This window comes from Felis catus, chromosome C2 (genome assembly GCF_018350175.1).
Source record: "Felis catus isolate Fca126 chromosome C2, F.catus_Fca126_mat1.0, whole genome shotgun sequence".
Taxonomy (NCBI): domain Eukaryota; kingdom Metazoa; phylum Chordata; class Mammalia; order Carnivora; family Felidae; genus Felis; species Felis catus.
In genome coordinates, this window is record NC_058376.1 from 94,571,457 (window position 1) to 94,591,867 (window position 20,411).

The 20,411-nt window shown below is 41.1% G+C and overlaps 1 protein-coding gene and 1 long non-coding RNA gene across 2 annotated transcripts in view; one reads left to right on the plus strand and one right to left on the minus strand.

Moving 5' to 3' along the window:
- TNIK (TRAF2 and NCK interacting kinase) overlaps nt 1-20,411 on the plus strand; it is a 391,801-nt gene that overhangs the window by 39,698 nt on the left and 331,692 nt on the right.
- On the minus strand, nt 3,806-7,076 carry LOC109503570. The gene is made up of 3 exons (XR_002162650.3): nt 6,919-7,076; nt 5,824-5,933; nt 3,806-5,538 (listed from the first exon to the last, which is right to left on the minus strand). It is a non-coding gene; the product is annotated as an uncharacterized LOC109503570 (long non-coding RNA).

A 20,411-nucleotide genomic window follows, 5' to 3' on the forward strand; every position in this document is an offset into this window, starting at 1 on the left:
TCTTCCTGACACTGATTTTTTTGGAGTCCTGGCCAGTTACCCTGGTTAATATCCCACCTTCTGGACATGTGATGATTTTCTCATTATTACATACAGGTTAAATATTTTTAGGAAGAATACTTCATGACCAATGTTGAATAGTTGTTACTGTATCAGATTGAAATGGGTAATGTCAGGTTGTGCTACTCCCAGCTGGTAAATGCCAATTTATTGTCATACATGTGAAATCCAGGAAATAACTCGAATCTTTTTTCAAAAGAAACAGCTGGAGGCATTTGATGGAATTGCCTTAGGCAATGAGACAGTCAGTTGGTTGGGGTAGGAGAGGAGTATTGGTCATTAATCTGTTCTTATCAAGTGAATGGCATTAGCTCTAGTGATGTAACCTAGTTGCAGTCATGGTTGTTCTGGTCTCAGGGATTCTGCCCACATGTTTTGCATCCCTTCCATGGCACTGATTGTCTCTGCATTTGTCCTAGTTGTGAGATTCGTTTCTGTTCTTTTAGTTTCATAAGTAAGAATCTTTTCACATCGGAAGAAGTAGGGGTTCTAAACAGGGAAATTTGTAGGCTGCATTCCCTTATTCAACAAGTATTTATTGGGAGCTTCTTATTGTCAGGCACTGTTCTAAGTACTGGTGGGATAGTGGTGAACCAAACAAAAGCCTGTCTTTATGGAACTTACATTCTAGAGGGGAGACCACTCATAAACAGAGACATAAAAGAATTGTGAAGTGTCAAATTGTGATAAGTACCATGGTGAAAGTAGGGAAGTGGTTACAGGGTGTGTGCGTGTGGATGGTATGTGATAAGATGGGCTGAAGGTCTCTCTGAGGTAATTGCTCAGAGGTGTGAATGAGAGAAGGGAGCAGGTTGCAGATGGAAATAGCCCCCGAATAGGTGTTCAGCTAGAACATGCTCTACGTCTCAGGGGGAGCCAGGTAGCTGGTTGGGCAGCTGGAGGGCAGTGGGTGAAGGGTCCTGGTAAAACAGTAGGTGTAGGAAGAGTACCAACATGTGGCCCACACTGAGTATGGAAACAGGAAATTCCTGGAGGCTGGAGCTGTATACTGTTTCACTCTAGGAAAACAAGTATGAAATTCCCTGAAAATGGCTGCATTAAAATAGACTTTCAACCAAGGTCTCCCACTTAGCCTCATGTAAGTATTGAGCTGCCTTACATGCCATTTGACAGTTTTGCTTTGCATTCATATCTCCAAGGTGATAATACAAGTACTTTAGCTAGAATACAAATTAGCAGTGGGGTCCATTCTTTCCAGCTGCGTATCTCTTTGTAAAGATGCGCAAATAGTTTTAAATCCTATGGTGCTGTAAAAGGAGCACTGAATTAGGAGTTGGAATATTTGAACGAACAAATTGGCATGTGGGAAAGCTCTTGAACATTCCTGAGCATTCCCATTTATCACACTGAGATAAGCCCTCTGGTTGTCTGATGGGGCTGTTGGAAGGATGGAATGGGATGATAGATATGAATGTGCTTTATAAACTGTGATGCACTCTGCAAGTCTAAGGGATTATTATCATTTAGACCTTTATTATAGTTTTGTTAAAGAGAGGCAGTCTATTATCTACCTCTCATTTGAAAGGAGAATGACAAATAGTTTACTTCAAGGTAAAATGCTTCTCAAAGAGCAGAATCTGATCAATGTACCTTAAAAGACCTAATGAATTATTCAGCTGTTCTTCAAACCGGCATATCTGAACTAAGGAAATGATCACTTTTCACTCCCCTTTCAGCCTCCTGGAAATCCGCAGGCTCTCTGTGAGATCCTATCTGGAGACTCTTCTTGAGTTTCAATGCCAGATTAATAAACTAGAAACAGCTTTGAGCTTCTTGGAGAAATGGAAATTTGAGAAGGATTGGTGCATCCAAATTAGGCAGTAGGCAAAGATTCATTGAGTGTCTTACACAGATAGATGGAAAGATGGATGAATGGATAGGTGGTTGGATAGATACATAGATTAGATAGTGCTATCGGGGATAGAAAAAAGTATGAGAAATGAGTATTGATAATAATTATAGCTGATGTTATTCAGCACTCATATGTGCCTGGTATGAACCCACCCCCAAATCATAGGAGATGACTGATATTATTATCCTATTTTATAGGAGAGGAAAATACTATTTAGAGAGGTTAAATAGCTTGCTCAAGGTCATATAGCTAGAAAATTGCAGAGTTGTGGTTTGACTTTAGATTTGCCCGACTACAACCCTATACTCTTAATCATATATGTTGTCTCAAGTTGCATATGGGCATCATTGGAGAGAGAAGGATTTCCCTGGGGGAAGTTACATAGCAATACTGAACCGTGTATACATGCATTGGAGAGAAGAAGGCTATATACATGGTAGGAATTTAGAGGAAGAAGAGAATGGATTGCTGGGGCCTGAACTGCTGATGGGATGTGTGTCTTAGTCTGTTTGGGCTCTACACCAAAATATTACATGCTGGGCAGCTTATAAACAACAGATATTTATCACTGTGTGACCGGGCACCAGCATGGTTGGGGTAAGGGCCCTTCGCTGCGTCACAGACTTAAGAGCATCTTCTCACAGTGAAAGGGACAAGGAAGCTCTCTGGGCCCTTTTTAAAAATAAGGGCACTAATCCCATTAATGAGGCTCACTCCCATGACCTAATCACTTCCCAAAGCCTACTTCCTAATACCATCACCTTGGGGGTTCAACATATGAATTTTAGGGGAGGCTCAAACATTCAGACTGTATCAGGAGTTTTATTGGAAGAGAAGGCCCTTTAGTGGGGTCTTAACAGATCATAGGGATTTGAGCAGGAGAAAATGAGCAGGTGCTCAGGGGAACCAGCCAGTACAAAGGCAATAGAAAGGTATGAGCCAAGGTAAATATGTCCAGGGAGAAGTGGGCTGACGGACCTTGTCCTTCCTAGAAGAGGAGTTCTAGATGAGGCATGAGGGGAGATAGCATTAGGATGGAAGCCTAAATCTCTGCTGTGAGGTAGAGGAGGCAAGACCACAGAGATTGGATTTCATTCACTTGGCATTGAAGATGATTCAATGGCTCTGAAGCCAGTGGGATTTAATCAGAACTGTGCCTGGAGAGGACTTAATTTAGACTCAGATGTAGAGACCTGTTGGAGTTAGAAAAGATTGGATATGAGTAAAAATATAGTTTTGTATGTCAGATATTATGTATTTATATATCTCCAGGTAAAAGGGAAAGGAAACCTATGTTAATTCTTTGAGTTGTGAACACAGACTATACAGACTCTCTCAAGATTGGGTCTAGTTCACGTGTGAAGAGGGGATCAAGGCCCTGGAAAGAGTCCTCTCTAAGGTACGGTTTTCCTGCTCAGCTCAGCATGGAGTGTTCATGTTCCTGATGCTTCTGGGTTTCCTTCTCATTATTGTGGCTTATGTTGTTAACTTGACCATTTTCTCTCTGGCCTTCATGATAAAAATACCTATAGTTTATTGAAAACCAACTATGTTCTGGGAATTCATAGCACCTGGAAGAATTAAGTGAGGAAACTGAGGCTCAGAGAGGCTAACAACTAAAGTCACATGTCAGGCACAGTAATGATGGAGTTGGGATTAGATACCAGCCTTGTCCAGCCAGAAAACTTCTGTTTCATCTTTATGCTAGTGGTAGTGAAGAGTATGAACTCCATTGTTGGGCAGCTCTGCCCCCCGGCTTGCTAAGTGCTCTTCGTCTGGTTATTAAATGTATTTGTGCCCCATTTTCCTCATGTGTAAAATGCGATTAGTCATAGTATCCACCTGGCATATTGTAAGGGCTCAACGAATAGCTCTTTTATGATCACTTTCTTTTATTATTATTTTCTATCACCAAATCCCCTTCTGTCGGCTGTAACTTCCTGGTGCTCAGAAAAAGGCTTAAATTCTGGCACACAAAAAAAGAGGAACATCTTTGAAAATCCATTCCGGTTTGTGTGTGTTGATTGGAAAACTCTAATTAGCTATCTATTTTTTCCCCCGGGATTTTCTTAACCCAGTTTCCATGTTGACACTGTGCACCCTTTTCTCCATGCCCATCCTGGTCACCATAAGCTGCTGTCTGTGTTGTACTCTGGACACTTGATGCCGGTGAAGCAAGAAGCTCTTGATGTTGCCTCACTGTCCCCCTTGCCTTGTCCGCACCAGGGAAGAACTGCCCTCCCCTCCGCTGAAGAGCTATTAGAGCTGTCCTATCTTATTTTGACCATGTGGGGCAAGGAAGAACTCAAGTAACTGATGATATGAGATTTCTGAAGAAGTCACTCAGGAAATTTGAAATAGGCTGTTATGAAACCAGACAAGCAGGGCAAAAAAAGCCACCTACTTGCCTGCAGTTATCAGGAAGGGGGAAGACAAAGGATTCAAAGAGAACCAGTTCCCTCGGGGTTTAGTAGTCATCTAAAACTGAAAACTCCTTGCCTTGTCCTTTGTGGGTTCTTCCAGGGCTGGAACACCAGAGATATTCATTAACGAGTCACTGGTGGGGATAAGCTCTGGTGTAATTGCTCAGTTGGCCTTTCCAGGAGTTACTTCTTTCTTGCCTGGCTTTAATGAGCAGTTTTATATACAGATACAGTCTCCAGTAGTCGTAGGATTGATGTCTGGGTCTAATTTAAAATAACCTGAAGTTTTGCTGCTTATCTAAATGAATATTCACAGCAGGAATTCAAGCATGAGTTTACATTGCTAATGTCCTGCAAATCTATTTGTCCAATAACGCTGACTAATTATCCATTCATCTGCACTTGGAGGACCAGTACAAGAAGAGGAGCAGTGAAGTCTTAAAATGATCAAAATTTGAAGCTAAACCTATTGTACCTCCATGAAAATACAAATGGTATTTTTTTTTAACTGGGAGACATTAAAACACAGGCAATGCATATGGAAATTTGATGACTTGCTAGTGATCAAAGAAAGCTCTTATTCTTTCTCTCCAGTCACTTCCCCAACCTTGGTGACTGGCAGTGAAATGAAAGCACTGTGAATAGCCAACTAGCACAGTTGACCAATGCCTCCTTTTATCTCCCAGCATTAAGGTTATGTTGTCCTGTGGGAGTAGGCATCTACATGTGTAGATGATTCGCTAGGGCTCAGTCTGCCATCAGCCCCACGTTTGTGATGGAGATCATGCAAGGCTATCTGAGTGTGGTTTGTTAATGCGGTCTTCAAACTCGGTTCTTCTTTTGACGGGTGGGGTCTGTCCCCCTTTCCCTTTCAATCTGAATGGGTCTGATGACAGCTTTGTTGTATAAAGTATGGCAGAAGTGACTGCCAGTTTTTTGGGCAAAGGTTTTAAGAGACTTCAGCCTTGACTTCCTGCGTATCAGAATACTAGCTCTGGGAGCAGCCAGCTGCCATGTAAGAAGTCCGACTATTCTGAGACTGCCCTGTGGGGAAGAAGTCTAAGATACTTGTTTGGAGAGGTTGTCTGGAGAGAGGAATGCCAACCAGTGATCTCAGCAAGATGCCAGCATGTGAGGAAAAGCCTTCAGGTGATTTGAGCTTCAGATGGGAAGCAAGAGCCCCTAGAATCATGACAAATAACAAAAAGCTGTTATTTCGAGCCACTAAGTTTTGAAGTCATTGGTTATCTAGCATTAGAGAACCAGAGTCAGGAGATGTTTATTCTTCACTATCGGAGGAGAGAATATACTTTGTCCAAAATTGTGTATTTCTACAGTCAGATGCTGAGAACCTCTTTAAACTGATGTTATTGGGGTTCTTTTAAGAGTCCCAGTGGACCAAAGAACCCTGTATAAATTGCTGCTCTCATCTGGCTTCTGATTTCTCTTTATTTAACTTTGCCTTACCTGTTTGTTACAAAATTGTGAATATAAATTTCCATTCTTCTGGCATGATATCCATGCAAAGCTAGTGCAAAGCACTGGCCAGAAGAAACACTGGGATGGGTGGGAAGAACCTAGAAATTGGCAGAAAGGACAGAGGAAAAATGATTAGAAGTTAGAGAAAACATGGTGTTCATACTAGGAATGGAGAGAGAAAGAGAAAATTCCATAATCAAAACTCCTGATTATGGTTAGTTAGCATTTGGCATCCTGAATGAGAAGACAGAGTGACTAGGTGCACTGGTGTTTCTCTGAAAGCCACCAGGCACATGTGGTGTGGAGGAGATGGTAGGATGGGGTTCAATCCCAGCCTTCACCTGTCCATCGAGCTCCTCATCTTCTCAACAATGGGGGAAAGGGGGCTATGGTTTGTGTATTTTAAACAGCTTGGAGTTGAAGGCCATGTACATCTGGAGGCTACATGTGGCCCTTCTGTTCACTCAGTGGAGATACATATCAGGAGAAGAATGTTAGTGCCTTTCAGATTTAGTTTTTAACTTTTTCTTCTCAATAATGGGTGATGGTAGATTGAAGTTGTTTTGTTTCTCCAGATGGAGAAAGTGCTGGGCACTTAGCTACTGAGGATTCTAGGGCAAATTTCACCCAGGGGAACGCATGTTCCTTTTTTTCTTGCTGCTTGTCTTGTTGTTGTTGTTGTTGTTGTTGTTGTTGTTGCTGTTGTTGTTTTAATCCCGCTACGTGTTTGCTAAATTTTCAATGCGTTTTGGGTTGCGGGTGCAAGGATAAGTAAGAATCAAGTTGCTTACTGCTAATATTTATCTTTACCCTTTCAGATTCTGGTTTTCTCAAATTTTACCCCAGAGTGTGAGCACAGAGATAAAAGCATTAATTAAGTGCACAAAATGAAAATGAAAATAACTATAAAGCACAGTTTAATCCCCCTCAGGGGACACTAATATAAAAGTATATCAACATTTAGCAGTAAGCAGATGGGGTAGAAACTGAGAGATGCTTCTTACTCTTATTCCATGAAATACAATTTTGAGGGAGGGGTGCTGATTGGCAATAATAACAATATTTCCTAATGTTGGTACATACATGTAATGCTTTCCCATATATCAGCCTTCATCAGTTCATAGCTGAAGAAAATGAGATTTAGAGATGTTTAGTGTCCTGTTCTGCTGGTCTGGGGTTTAGCCATAGGAGAGGTAAGGGGAAGTGAAAGAGGGCTGGTATGTGTTGTCCGAGCCAGAACCTTTAACATTTCATCTCATTATGACAACCCACTGAGGTAGGTACTGTTCTCATTCTCATCTGACTATCAAAGGAACTGAGGCTCGGAGAAATTAAGTAACACAACTGAGGCAGCTGATGAGTGCCATAGCCTGGATTTGATCCATATCTGCCTGCTTTCTGATATCTTCTGCCTCCAAGAGTACAGAATGTCCATCTTCTTCTTTTTCTTTTTTTAATGTTTATTTTTGAGAGAGGGAGAGACAGCATGGGTGGGGGAGAGGCAGAGAGAGAAGGAGACACAGGGTCTGAAGCAGGGTCCAGGCTCTGAGCTGTCAGCACAGAGCCTGACAAGGGGCTTGAACTCATGAACCGTGAGATCATGACCTGAGCTGAAGTTGGACACTGAACTGACTGAGCCACCCAGGCACCCCCAGCATGTCCACCTTCTGATACCAAGTAAAGGTCCTTAGTGGCAGAATGAATCTGATGGCCATTACCCAAGCCGCCATGCTGTAGGGGCCTTCCTTGACGAGTCTTGGTCCCCACCTTTGTCAAAGCTTCCCTTGGTGGCTAACTGAGCCACTGTGGTCTTTTCCCTTCATCAGAGCTAAAGCTTTCTTCATTAAATAAGATCAGAAAGTTAGGGCTTTCATAAATAAATGATCCACTTTTGCAAAAACTTTCCAAATTGAATGGGGAAAAAAAACCCCTCATGTAATATTTTAGTTCTCTATGTAGACTTTTCCCTCCTTTCTATTTAATGAAGAAATCGAATTTATACCAGGTACAGAACATAAACGTAATGTGAGAGATATTATGTTTACTTTACCCCGTTTTTTAGAAGAAGCTGCCACCGAGATGATTTTTATGGAAATTATATCTTGTTATGATTCCCATCATACTGTTATGATTTTCTCTTTTATCTTTAGCCTTTTATGGGCTTGGTTATATCAGGATGTGTGCTTCAGAGTAGGTGTGTCATTCACTGCGGGTTATGAAAGCTGACTCAGAACCGTAATTACTGAAGGGATTGGAGACAGGAAGCAGCCATGAGGCACCTGGACTCCTTCCTTTCTGGACTATTGATGAGGCTACAGCAGATGCTCGGATGAGCCTAATGTGGTAGAGAGGCACAGCTCACAGCTCTTAGATTCTCATGTGTGTTCCATAGTGGGACATCCCCGTGTTTCCTCATGCATACTTAGGGAAGTCCAGCCCGTAGCCAGAGCTTCAAAACACTCGCTAGATGAAAGTTAAAAACATTAAACTCTTGGATGTTCCTGTTCCGCTGGAAAACGGAGGTATAGGCTCTGTTATTCCAGTAGAGTATTTACCCAGTGCCGATTTGCAGAGGGTAGGTGGCTGCTTCGTTGCGTACCTGGCTCTCCCTGCCAGTGTGGAACAGGGGAGGGCGAATATTTGCCTCCCAGACTGTTTAAGGTGCCACAAAGCCAATGAAAATTGCTATTTCAATAATGGTGGCCGACTGTCCCCCCAGCCCCACTCCATTTTAAATGAGAGAAAATGGACCACAGCAACAAGGCGGTTTTCATTTTACAAGCAGAAGAGTTTCTAAATTTGCAACAGATAACTCTGGAAAGTTACTGGAATCTTAGCAGTACTGAAGGTCGTCTAGAGAGATGCTTGCTTTCTTTTTATGACACTCCTGCCAAGATCCTCATCATCCCCTGTGCCCACCTCCCTCCCCTTCCACACTGACTGCTGTAAGAGCCGCCCTCGTTCTCTTTTACTTCTTTCTCCCACTTTCTTTGGCTCAACAGCCATTTCTGCTTTTCCTTCCCCTCTTTTACACACTACATACCAGTGGAGATCCCCTTCCAGTCCCCATCCCCTTCTAACTCCTCCTGACCTTTCCTCTCCTGCCCACTACTGGAAGGGCCTCTTCCTGTGTTCTTCTATCTCTACCCACTTCTGCCCCCTAAACTAAGCTCAGCTGGAAGGGCCTCCTCCACGTCTGCCTTCTTCCTCCTTTCTTCTAGGTTTAGTCTTATGGGATCTATTATGATCCCTACAACCAATTACTAAGCTTGCTATTTCAGGTATTCAGTATTGACCCAGTGAACTGAAGAATATCACACTTCCGTGTGCCTGTTTGCCATCTGTAAAATGGGGACATGGTCTCTTGCTCTGGCTGGTTAACTTGGGGGATCTTTTCTAGCCTTTGGACCATGTTTGCTCTCGGTATGTGGAGTGTCTGCTGCACACCGCAGAACTCTGGGTTCTTCTCAGTCCCTGATGCTGTGTTGGTCTGGCTCCAGAGCCCTGCCAGGCAACTCCTGGAATGCACACTGGCATCAGATTTCTGTCATCTAGGAAGACGGTGTAGTGGAGTAACCATAAGGCTCTGCGATTAATGAATGTCTAGTAGCAGTAGGGACCATCACCGAACCAGTAGCAAGTAGACGCTGTGCTTTTTCTTCTAGCTCTTCTTTGGTCATGGGTTATTGACAACGTAATTATTAACTCGGTTGTGCGTTGTAATCCTGGTTTTATAGGCCCACGTATACCCGTCCGCCTATACTGTGGCATGAAACATAAATTATGATGAAGTTTAGGCCACACAGAGTTTTCCTAACTGCCTTTTCTCCAGCCCTTTCTTTCTTACCTCTGTAGAGCTCTGGTTCTTCTGAGGAGTCAGACAATGATTTCTTTGGCTACAGCTCAGGCTTTTCCTTAATTTCTCACTTGCCTTCCACCTGGTTTGGATTTTCAGGTATGAGCACGACCCTCTCTGTTAAAGTGTTTGACAACTGTGAATTTTTAATTTAAGTAGTATTTCCTAGTGGGACATCATACTCTTATTTCTAGAGAGTAAACTTGGCTAACAAATAGAGTTTTGAGATTCTCTGTCGAAATTGTGGAGGAGAAAGCATCTTCTGCATTGGTTATCCATCGTGACCATTATAACCTGCTACAGGGAGTAGAATAGAGTCAGCTGCTCCACCTCTATTTTGAAATTGTTTGAATTAAGTCAGACTGCTGTCTGCCTCTATTTTGTTGCATTCTTTTGCCCTATTGGTGTTAGGGAATTCTTTGTGCATTTGCGTACTTAGTCTTTTCAAGGTATACATTGGTAAAGGAAGGGTAGAAAAATTATAAATCCTTCATGTCGTCCAAATAAGATGTCCAAGAGTCTTATTTATTTCTGAGTTATTTCGTTATCACAGGAGTATTATTGGAGTAGAAAATCGGTAACTTACTATCTGCCTGATGCTTGAGTAGTTAAAATACTGGGTAATTTGACTAGCTGCATGATTGTTTCTTTTATTTCTTTTCTTTTCTTTTCTTTTCTTTTCTTTTCTTTTCTTTTCTTTTCTTTTCTTTTCTTTTCTTTTCTTTTCTTTTCCTTTTCTTTTCCTTTTCTTTTCTTTTCTTTTCTTTTCTTTTTAAGATTTTCTTATTTTTAACTAATGTCAACATGGGGCTCGAACCCACACAACCTCAAGATCAAGAGTCACATGCTCAACCAACTGAGCCTGCCAGGTGCCCCTACATGATTGTTTCTATTCTGTGAAATCGCTTTTACAAATCAACCAACATTTAATGAGGGATACTGATTTAAATGTTATTTACAAAGCTAAAAGAGAATGTCTCATTGCTTATCTAAAGCATCCCGTCTACCAATTTTTCTTGTGATTTATTTTTAAGTTTAATTGATTAGAAGTTTTCTCTTCAGAGCTAGACTGCCGGCATTCAAATCCCACCCTTATTAACGTGTGACCTTTGACACACAGTGCTTCCTCCTTTCTCTACCTCCGTTTCCTCACCTGTAAAACGGAATAATGGCTGCACCTACCTCTATCACCTTTGCGAACTTATAAAGTCAGCTTTATTGAGTTTCAAGTCAGACCATTCTGAGGACCATTCTTTCTGCCTTAACTATTTCAAAAGAAGATGCTACATTTCAAATTTATAATTACTGAGTTAAAGGTTTGAATTGAGTCAGTGTGCTCCTGGCTCGGCAGAGAGGAAATACTGTCTAGAGTGAGAAGAAAAAACTGCCAGAGCCTGGCAACCAAAAGTTCTGGTTTCTACCCCAAGTTCTGTCAATTATGAGCTTGGAAAAATTGCTTAACTACTCTAAGCCTTTGACTCCCTGCCTGTGAAAATGGGGAAAATAATCTTTTCCTTGCCAAACTCACAGGACTCTTAAGAGATTTAATTAGCATAATCAATGAGAGAATATATATGAACTTAAAAAAAATAAACTGTGCGTTCTGTGAAGTCGGTTTGACTGAAAGCTGGCAGGGATTCTAGATGCCTCAGATTTTCTTTAGATCAGTTTTTTTTTTTTTTAACTCAAGGCACAACTATTTTTAGTAACAGCCAAACATTTGTAAGATCAGATTGCTCATGATTTCTTAACGAATGTGTTATGAAAATTCATTAAATTAATTAACTGATGAAAATTAGTTGCGGTGGTGGGAAAAAAGTCGGCAAGTTTTAGTTTTAATTCTTTTTTACTTATTGCTTCCAGTGGTTCTCAGTCAGGGGTAGAGGTTTCTGGAAATGTAGGGTGCTGGGGCAGGCATTTTTGGTTGTCACAATAAATGAGGAGTCAGAATGGCATTCGGTGGGCAGGGACGAGGGATGCTAAACCCTTTGCAATGAGCAGAGCAGCCTAGCTTAACAAAGAATTACTGTACTCAGGGGGCGCCTGGGTGGCTCAGTCAGTTAAGCCTCCAACTCTTCGTTCCAGCTCAGGTCATAATCCCCCAGCTCGTGAGTTTGAGCCCCGCATCAGGCTCGGTGCTGCCAGTGCAGACCCTGCTTGGGGTTCTCTCTCTTTCTCTCTCTCTGTTCCTCCCCTGCTCACACACTCTCTCTCTTTCTCAAAATAAATAAATAAATTTTTTTTTAAAGAATTACTCTGCGCACGATTCTAAAAGCGCCACCATGAAAAACAACTTGTTACTAGATTTCTATACACGCACATAGGTCATACTATGGGTACATAGCCACTATTACTTGTATAGAAAACAAGTGGCTATATTTCATGTTTTGATAAATTGGAAATGCTTCTTCCCACTTCTTTTCTACATCGATTTCATTTTCAAGGCTGTAGCCATGTCCTGTGACCTTTTGTCATTGATTCTCTGTAGATGTGTGTGATATAGAAAGCCAGGTGTAGGTCAAGAGTTGTTGCTGTGAAAAACCAGAACAAGTAACACCTCTCACTGGCCATCAATTTCATAGGATGCAACATTCTTTTTTATTTTTTTGGTCTTTAGTGTTTGTTTTCTTTTTATTTATTTTTTGAATAGGTAATACGTGGACATGGCTCAAAAGTTAAAGCAACATAAAAGGTGTACCTTCAAAAGTCTCATTCCAGGGGCTCCTGGGTAGCTCAGTCGGTTAAGTGTCCGACTTTGGCTCAGGTCATGATCTCATGGTTCATGGGTTCAAGCCCCGTGTTGGGCTCTGTGCTGACAGCTCAAAGCCTGGAGCCTGCTTTGGATTCTGTGTCTCCCTCTCTACCCTTCCCCTGCTCTTGCTTTGTCTCTCTCTTCCAAAAATAAAGAAACATTTAAAAAAGCCTCACTCTTGTGCTTGTCCTAATCTATTCATGTCCCTCTGCCTCCTGTAAGTAGCCATTTTCATGAATTTCTTACCAGGCTTCTCTTGTTTCTTTATGTCAGGAATGGGTATAGAGAGTAATGCCCTCCCTTTTGTAATGCAAAGCTCTTGTGTGTCTGATTGGTATCTCATGTACTCATCGTCGCCAGTGTATCCCTACACTCTTGCCCTGTGTATGAACTGCCCTCTCACCATATATTTAGCTGCAGCAGGTATTCCACTTGGAGTCATTTCTCCTGGAGCCTCTGATCACTCCGGGTGGACAGCCTGTGCCCTTGGCCAATCCTGGGCTTCCCTTCACTGCCATCCTTTGCCTCTCTGAGTCAGATCTTTCCTGGATCCCATATCCTCTCTTTCTTAGTTTACTCCCTTATCATCAAGGAGCACATCTTTCAGTAGCTTTCGGAGAAAGGGCATTGCATGTCTGAACATGTCATTATCATGTTCTCATGACTTTTTTTTTTTTTGGATAGTTTTCTTTGGTAAAGCATTCTAGGTTGGAAATTATACTTTATGTGTAGAGGAGTGATCATCTCAGTCATGTATAATGAGTGATTTCATTTCCTCCAAAAGGTAGAAACATTAATAAATTTGAACTGGATATGTTTCAAGGTGATTCTACCTACTATGGAGCAATCAGGACTACTAAACAATATAGAAAAATATTCTGGATTTTGGAGAGCTATGCTTTAATCCTGCTGCTACCTAGTCTCTTGTACCAGGAATTAAGAGCGTTTTTGAAGATGAGGGAAGGATATTTTTTAAACAGATGACTAAGTGTTGTTGTAAAGAGAGTATTATAGGCATTGTTCACTGTATTACTGTCAATATATAAAGGAAGAAATGTTTATATTTCAGTAACAACATTACCGGCATTTTCCCTTACTACTGAAAACTGTGAATTATGGTGTGGGTCCTGTTCTTCTCTTTGCATTCACTGCTAGGTGATTCACAGCCAAATTTTATGCCCACCACTGGCATCAAGAAAAAGGACTGGTTAGCATGTCCTTTCATTTCCATTGGGCAACAAGTATATATTCCCCTACCCTTTAGTTTTGTTTACACTGATTGCCTCACTTTCTTTTCTTAATTTTGTTCAGTATGTGTCTTTGACAACCTCCACAAATCCTTTTAAAATGAGGTGGGGGCAGCAATAACGGAATACACAGGCCCAGCCTCATGTGGACTTTCTAAAAACAGCATTATTTACCATTCAATTTTTAAAGTCTTTTGTGCTGCCATATTCGTGGTAGAAATGGTACCAGTTATCTTTAGTCATTATCACAAGAATGCTGAACCACTAACTATTCAAAAGTAAGTATAAATGTACAAATACATGGCCGTTAACATCTCTTGTTTGAAGGGTTTAACACCCCACATAGTTTGTGAATTTTCCTGTTAATTGAGAAGTAACTGCTGACTTACGTTTTACAGGTCCCTAAGAAACAGGGATCCCTATGCCTGGTTCCAGGAGTAAATAACAACAGCAGTAGCAGCAATGACAATAACAGCTAGCATTTATTGAACTCTTGTTTTGTGTGAGACACTGGGCTACATTTAAATGCATTATGTAATTCTTCCAACAGCCCTATGAAGTTGATATGAAATTGCTTCTTTGCTCTTTTATGTCAATTCCCCATGGAGCCCCACATTTAGATTCATCTGACCATCTCCTTCTCATTGGGCCTTTGCATTGCTGAGCCCTCCTGGGGAAAACACTTCCATGGTGTTTATTAGTGCTCCTGGACATTCTGTAAGATGGCTGTTCCTGCTTCCTGCTCCCAGATGCCTTGCTCTGAGCCATACCCGGGGGCCATGCTAAGACTTCACTGCTCCACTCGCCCCCTGCCTTCTTTCTCTGCCTGACCTACGTCTTGTGTTGACAGAACTTTGAACTCTTTCTTCCTTCAATTTCCTGCCCTTACACCTATGGACATGTTTCCCTCAGAACTCACCCTCTCCTCTTTCCCCATCAGTGTGCATCAGAATCACATCGGAACTTTAGAAAATTATCGGCTTGCTCCCCGTTGTTTAAGAGGATAGTACAGCAGGTGGGGTCCAGCTGTGTGGGGGTTGTAAAATCTTCTCAGGAGATTCTGATGGGCTCCCTGGGTAAGAATCACCGGGTTGAGCCCTGGAAGACAAAGTGCCTCTTTTGCTCAAGAGTGATCTCTCACTAGGCTCTGGTTCTTAGCCCTTCTTTTATTTTTTTTTTCTTCTAGGGCTAGACCTGCTCCACCATTATTCCCTTTTGTCTTGAATATTCCTTGGTCTTCCTTTCTTTGCTTCCCTCACTGTAGCTTCAAACACAGATTTGGATTCTTCTCTTGATCTTGTGATCACTGGCCTATGTTTCTCCTGCCATTCTTAGACAAGCCTCATAAAGAATAGTTCATAGTTTTTGCCCTATGTGATTCAGACTTTGGTTCTGCCCAAATCGCTCTGGTAAAGATCATCAGTGCTCACTAGAAGCCAAATCCAAAGGGTGCTTTTGGGCTCTGTCTCATCTCAGCTTCTTCCAGGCATATGATGCTCAGGAGACTCTTCCGTTGCCTTCTTTGACACCATCCACTCCTTCTGTTCATCAATCTCTTCCACATCCTGGGTGTTTCTACAAATTTTTTCAGCAACATTGGGAATAAAATAGAATTTTACTTGTTTTTAGAAAACGGAGTAGTAGGAGAGTATAGATGGAGAAGAAATGTCTTCCTGGCAGTGATCTGAATCTAGCATTTTCTCTGAGGAAAATGAGAACTTCAAAGGAAGAATTTGGTGTGATTTCTTAAAACCTCTATATATCTCTAAATATGAAACTAAAAGCAAACTTATAATTTTAAGTCTTTGGTTTAGTCCGAAGATGGAAAGTGAGGTGTGGGTCCAGAGTATGGTTTCCACCAATTCAAGAAAACCTGTCAATACTTGGATCCACTTTTGAGTCTGGTAAGCTTACCAGAAGCTAAGTCAGAACTTGGCCATCCTTGTGTACATATTCCTGGGAGAGCTTTACTATTTACGTATCCTGTGGCACTGACAACAGACCTATTTCCAGAACCTGACTGGACAGTTATGTGCTCCCCAGAGCAGGACAACCCATCAATCAGCATTCTTCACTTCCTTCTGCTTTCTTTTTTTTTTCTTCATTCTATCTTACCTCAACTCCCCCACTTCATGCAAAAGTAAAGCATGCTTGGTATAGGAAACATGGAAAATACTGAAGAAGAATGGAGAACACAACAAAGTTTATTATCACCTGTTACTCCATCATTCAGATATAGACACCACTAAACATGTTAGTACATTTCCTCTCAGTCTTCTTATGCAGACATTCATATACAGGTTTCTATTAATTAAATTGGATAAAACTGTATGTCGTGTTGTTTATTCTGTACTTTCTGGCAGTGATCTTTATTCTGTCATGAAAAATTCTTATCAACATGATTTTTTTAATGGCTGCCTAGTATTCTAACATTGAGATGTTCATAATTTATTTAACCAGTCCCCTGTTGTTGAACATTTAGGCCATTTCCAATTTGTGCTCTTATAAATAATGCTACATTTAATAATCTTGAACATAATTGCTCATGCATTGCTGATTATTTCTTTAGGACATATTTCTAGATGCTGAATGTTGCTGGATTTCAGAGTGAGACCAGCACTCTTGCGATTGATTGGCCTCCAGCTAAACCAGCCTCCAAGAGGGAGGGAGGCTCAGGGGCCGAGGGAATTTGCCTACTGCTGTTCACATCTGCTTGAGATCTTCTAGATTGCATGCTGGCTTTCAGAAGGAGGCTTTAAAGAATTTCTTTAGGAATCCATAAATGGCAAGCACTGCCACAAGTGAAATTGAACACATACGCTTCAGAATAAATCACTATTGGCTAGAGACTGGTTTTGAATTCTGTCTTCTCTGCATGTTTTGGATGAGTTCTAAATTATTTCAGAGAACAGCAGCGGAGCACCTACTCTTTGTCAGGCACTCTGCTTACTTCCGGGGATACAGATGAAAATAAGCCTTCAATGGATTGACTTGCAGCGTAGGAGGCAGATAGGGAGAAGGTTTATGTGGGTGAGAATTGCCCTAAGGGCACAGGAAAGAGTCTCCAATTCTTCAGGCTAAGGGCTGCACAGATGATGTCTGAGTGGAATCTTGAAGAACAAGAACTATCTATTTATGTTTATGTATTTATCTTGAGAGAGAGTGCGTGCTTGTGGAGGGGAGAAGTGGGAAGGGACAGAGAGAGAGGGAGAGAGAATCCCCAGCAAGCTCTGCACTGTCAGCGCAGAGCCCCATGCAGGGCTCGACCCCACGAACTGCGAATCACGACCTGAGCCGAAATCAAAAGTCGAGTCGTACACTTAATCCACTGAGCCACCCAGGCGACCCAGAACTATTTATTTTTGCAGAGAAGTGAGGGTGTTCTGGGAGGAGGGAATGACATGTGCAGAAGCTTGGAGTTGTGATGGTGACTTGACAAGTCCAGGAAATCATGGAAACCTTCCCATAAGTGGTGTCTGGTCAGAACTTCCCAACCTCAGTGCCACACAAGGTAACACATCTGCATGGACAGTGACTCTGTCATTCCTAGGGCCTGAATCCCTAGGCCCTGGGCAGGTTCATCCTTTACCTCAGTGTGCCATATGAAAAAGTCAGGTAACACTGGTTTGGGCACATGGCAGAAGGATAATGACCAAGAAGGTGGAAAGTTGGGCTGGGTGCAGGTGTGAAGGTCTGTGTGGGCCCCGCAACGGGGAATCTGGATTCCGTCATCAGCTATTTAGGGACAGTCCTTCTATTACAGACTACTGTGCAAGGAGAAGATATAGGTCCTCGAGTTGCATACAGAGACACATGCAGCTGGCTTACAATTTTGCAGTCTTAACAATTCCACAGTATGCATTCTTTCCCCCTAGATAACAATTTGATGCTATTAGCTCTGCACACTGACCTGTTTCACACCTCTTTGGGGAAAATACAGCAATGTTGGAATTACACAGTGGAAACTTGCTGTCGTGAAGTCTGTTTTGAGCTGGCACAAGGTGACAGTCTAAGGAGGACTGATTTGAAAAGTGCTAATAGTAAAGCATCAGTTATTTTGGTGTCTCCAAAAGTTCTGTGCTATTTACTGTGACTGGTGTGAAAAGAATCAGTAAATGAGAAAATTGTGTTTGGGCCAACATCAATTCAGCCTCCACGTATTGCCACCGTATTTTCTCCTTCCAGCACTTCCAGCTCTACACATATCACTTCATCTCTAAGATCTAAGAATTCTGCAGCAGCAAGGTTAAGAAAAAAAAAAACGTTAGGATGCCTAAAGAGGTCTTAGGACACGCTTTGCTTTACTATTGTTGTGTCTTGTAAATGTTGTAGATCTTGACCATAGAACTAAGCAGGAAAGAAAAAAAAGTGTTTATGTTGTGTTATAGGAGTAGTTTCATTGAGAAGTTACATACTGATGTCTCATGTGTATGGATTGTCTGAATGTATTTGGATTTTAAGAAAGTATACAAGCCTTTGCGTATGTATTTTCTATGAAATATAAATGTATTACAGTGATATTTCTGTTTCAAATGTAAATACAGTTTTTAAATATATTATCATTTTGCAAGTCCATTTGTTTGCAAGGAGGAGTTAATTTTTTTTTAAATTCTTTTAAACTGAAGTGTAGTTGACACCAGGAGGAATTTTATTTTATTTTCTCTTTGTTCTTAACTAATGGGACTTCAAGATCAGGGGGACATAGGGTTCACATGAGTAGCTGAACAGTGAGCATATTTTCCTGCCAGTTACCATGGGGTATTTAGGAACCTTGTTTCCTGAAGCCCACCCCACATTTTTCTGAGCAATGGTATAACATGAGTCAGAGACACTCAGAAATACCATATTAAAATTCAGAGACATTTCTGTGTTGTCCAACTTCTTAACCCCCTCCGCATACTAACAGAAAGGTAAGTAATGTACTTTTTGGTCTGTCACCTCTCTCTGTCCATCAATCCAGCCATAACTAATAACAGCGGAGTTCGGCAGACCGTGGAAAACAAGGCAGGCATTCAGTAGGAAAATCACAGACAGATGCCCTTAGCACTCTTGTATCGAAGGCTTTAGAGACTGACACGTCAGACCTGCAGTGATTCGTGAGGGTGTGAATAGACTTACCAGATGTCACATTTCAGAGGTTCTCAGATGAAGTTTCTGTTCCTTAATCTCTTTCTTGCCACCCCTTGCCCACTTTCTGGTCATCTTGTGATATCGACATATTCCTGGCAATTCAGACTCTTGGTGGGAAGCAGGTTTATCTTAATTTTTATAAACATACTTGCTGGAAAGTAAGTCTGAAAAAACAGCCTATGCCTAATGGATTGATATTTCTTTAAGTCTTCCGTATTGGTCTATTTATATATTCTACCTTTAATGATATCATCATTGGACTTACAATCCACAAAAATAATGGAAAGTCAAATTAGTCAATAATTTAATTGACTAATTTAATTTAATTTAATTAGTCAATAATTTAATAATTCAATAATAATAATAAATTAGTCAATTTATTAGTCAATAAATGAAAGTCAAATTAGTCAATCAACAATGGTCAGGAAGTGGGGACACCTTGATTCTATAAGTCTTCTTTTCTTCTTGCTACTGGCTGTCTTTAACAGCTAGAAAATTTCAATTCTTATAAGATGGTATCTGCCCATCTATGAATAATTGATATGTAACTATTTATAAGGTAGATGAGGAGTTGCCCTGGCACTGAGGGTCTACCTGTGGTGGAATTGGTTGATCTAGCATCGTAAATCATTAATAAACTTTTATCTTTTTGTCTTCTGAGAATCAGCATAAAAGCTGGTGAACCCAGTTCTTCAAAAGTTTAAAAAGAGTTACCATAGGACTGGGAAGTTCCATTCTTAGGTATTATATGCCCAAGAGAAGTGAAAACATACATCTATTCAAAAGTTGTACATGAATGCGAGCAGCATTATCCATAATAGCCAAAAGGTGGAAACAACCCAGATGTCCATGAATTGGTGAGTGGATAAACAAAATTGGTATCTCCATGTAATAGAATATTATTCTGCCACAAAAAGGAATGAAATACTGATACATGCCACGACATGGCTGGACCTTGAAAACATTATGTTAAGTAAAAGAAGCCTGTCACGAAAGGTCACATATTGGATGATTTCATTCATATGGAATGTCCACAACAGGAGAATGTGCAGGGGCAGAAAGTAGATTAGTGGTTGCTTAGAGCTGAGGGTGGGGAGATGAGGGGATAGGGGGTGGTAGCCAAAAGGTATAGGGTTTCTTTTTGCAGTGGTGAAAATAGTCTAAAATTTACCACAGTGATGGTTGCACATATCTGTGAATGTACGACAAACCAGTGAATTGTATATGTTAAATGGTGTTTTATGGTTTGCGAATTATATCTTAATCAAGTTGTTTTTAAAAAAGCAAGAAATGGTAAATGTGAGAAACATAATGTTAAAGGTAGCAGTTGCCCTGGGAAGTGGGAGGGAGGGTTTACCAGGGAGGGGCATGGGGCATCCAGATGATTTCAGAGATGGTGGTAATGTTCTGTTTCCTAAACTGGGTGGTGAGTACATGGATATTCACTGTGTCTGATTTATTATAATTTTATATATACTGCACACATATATCATAAGCACTCTTGGTATCTATGATGTATTTCATGAATAAAAAGAAATCTGTGATCAAAAAAAAAAACAGCTAGTGAATCATGGAAACAATCTCTTTTCAG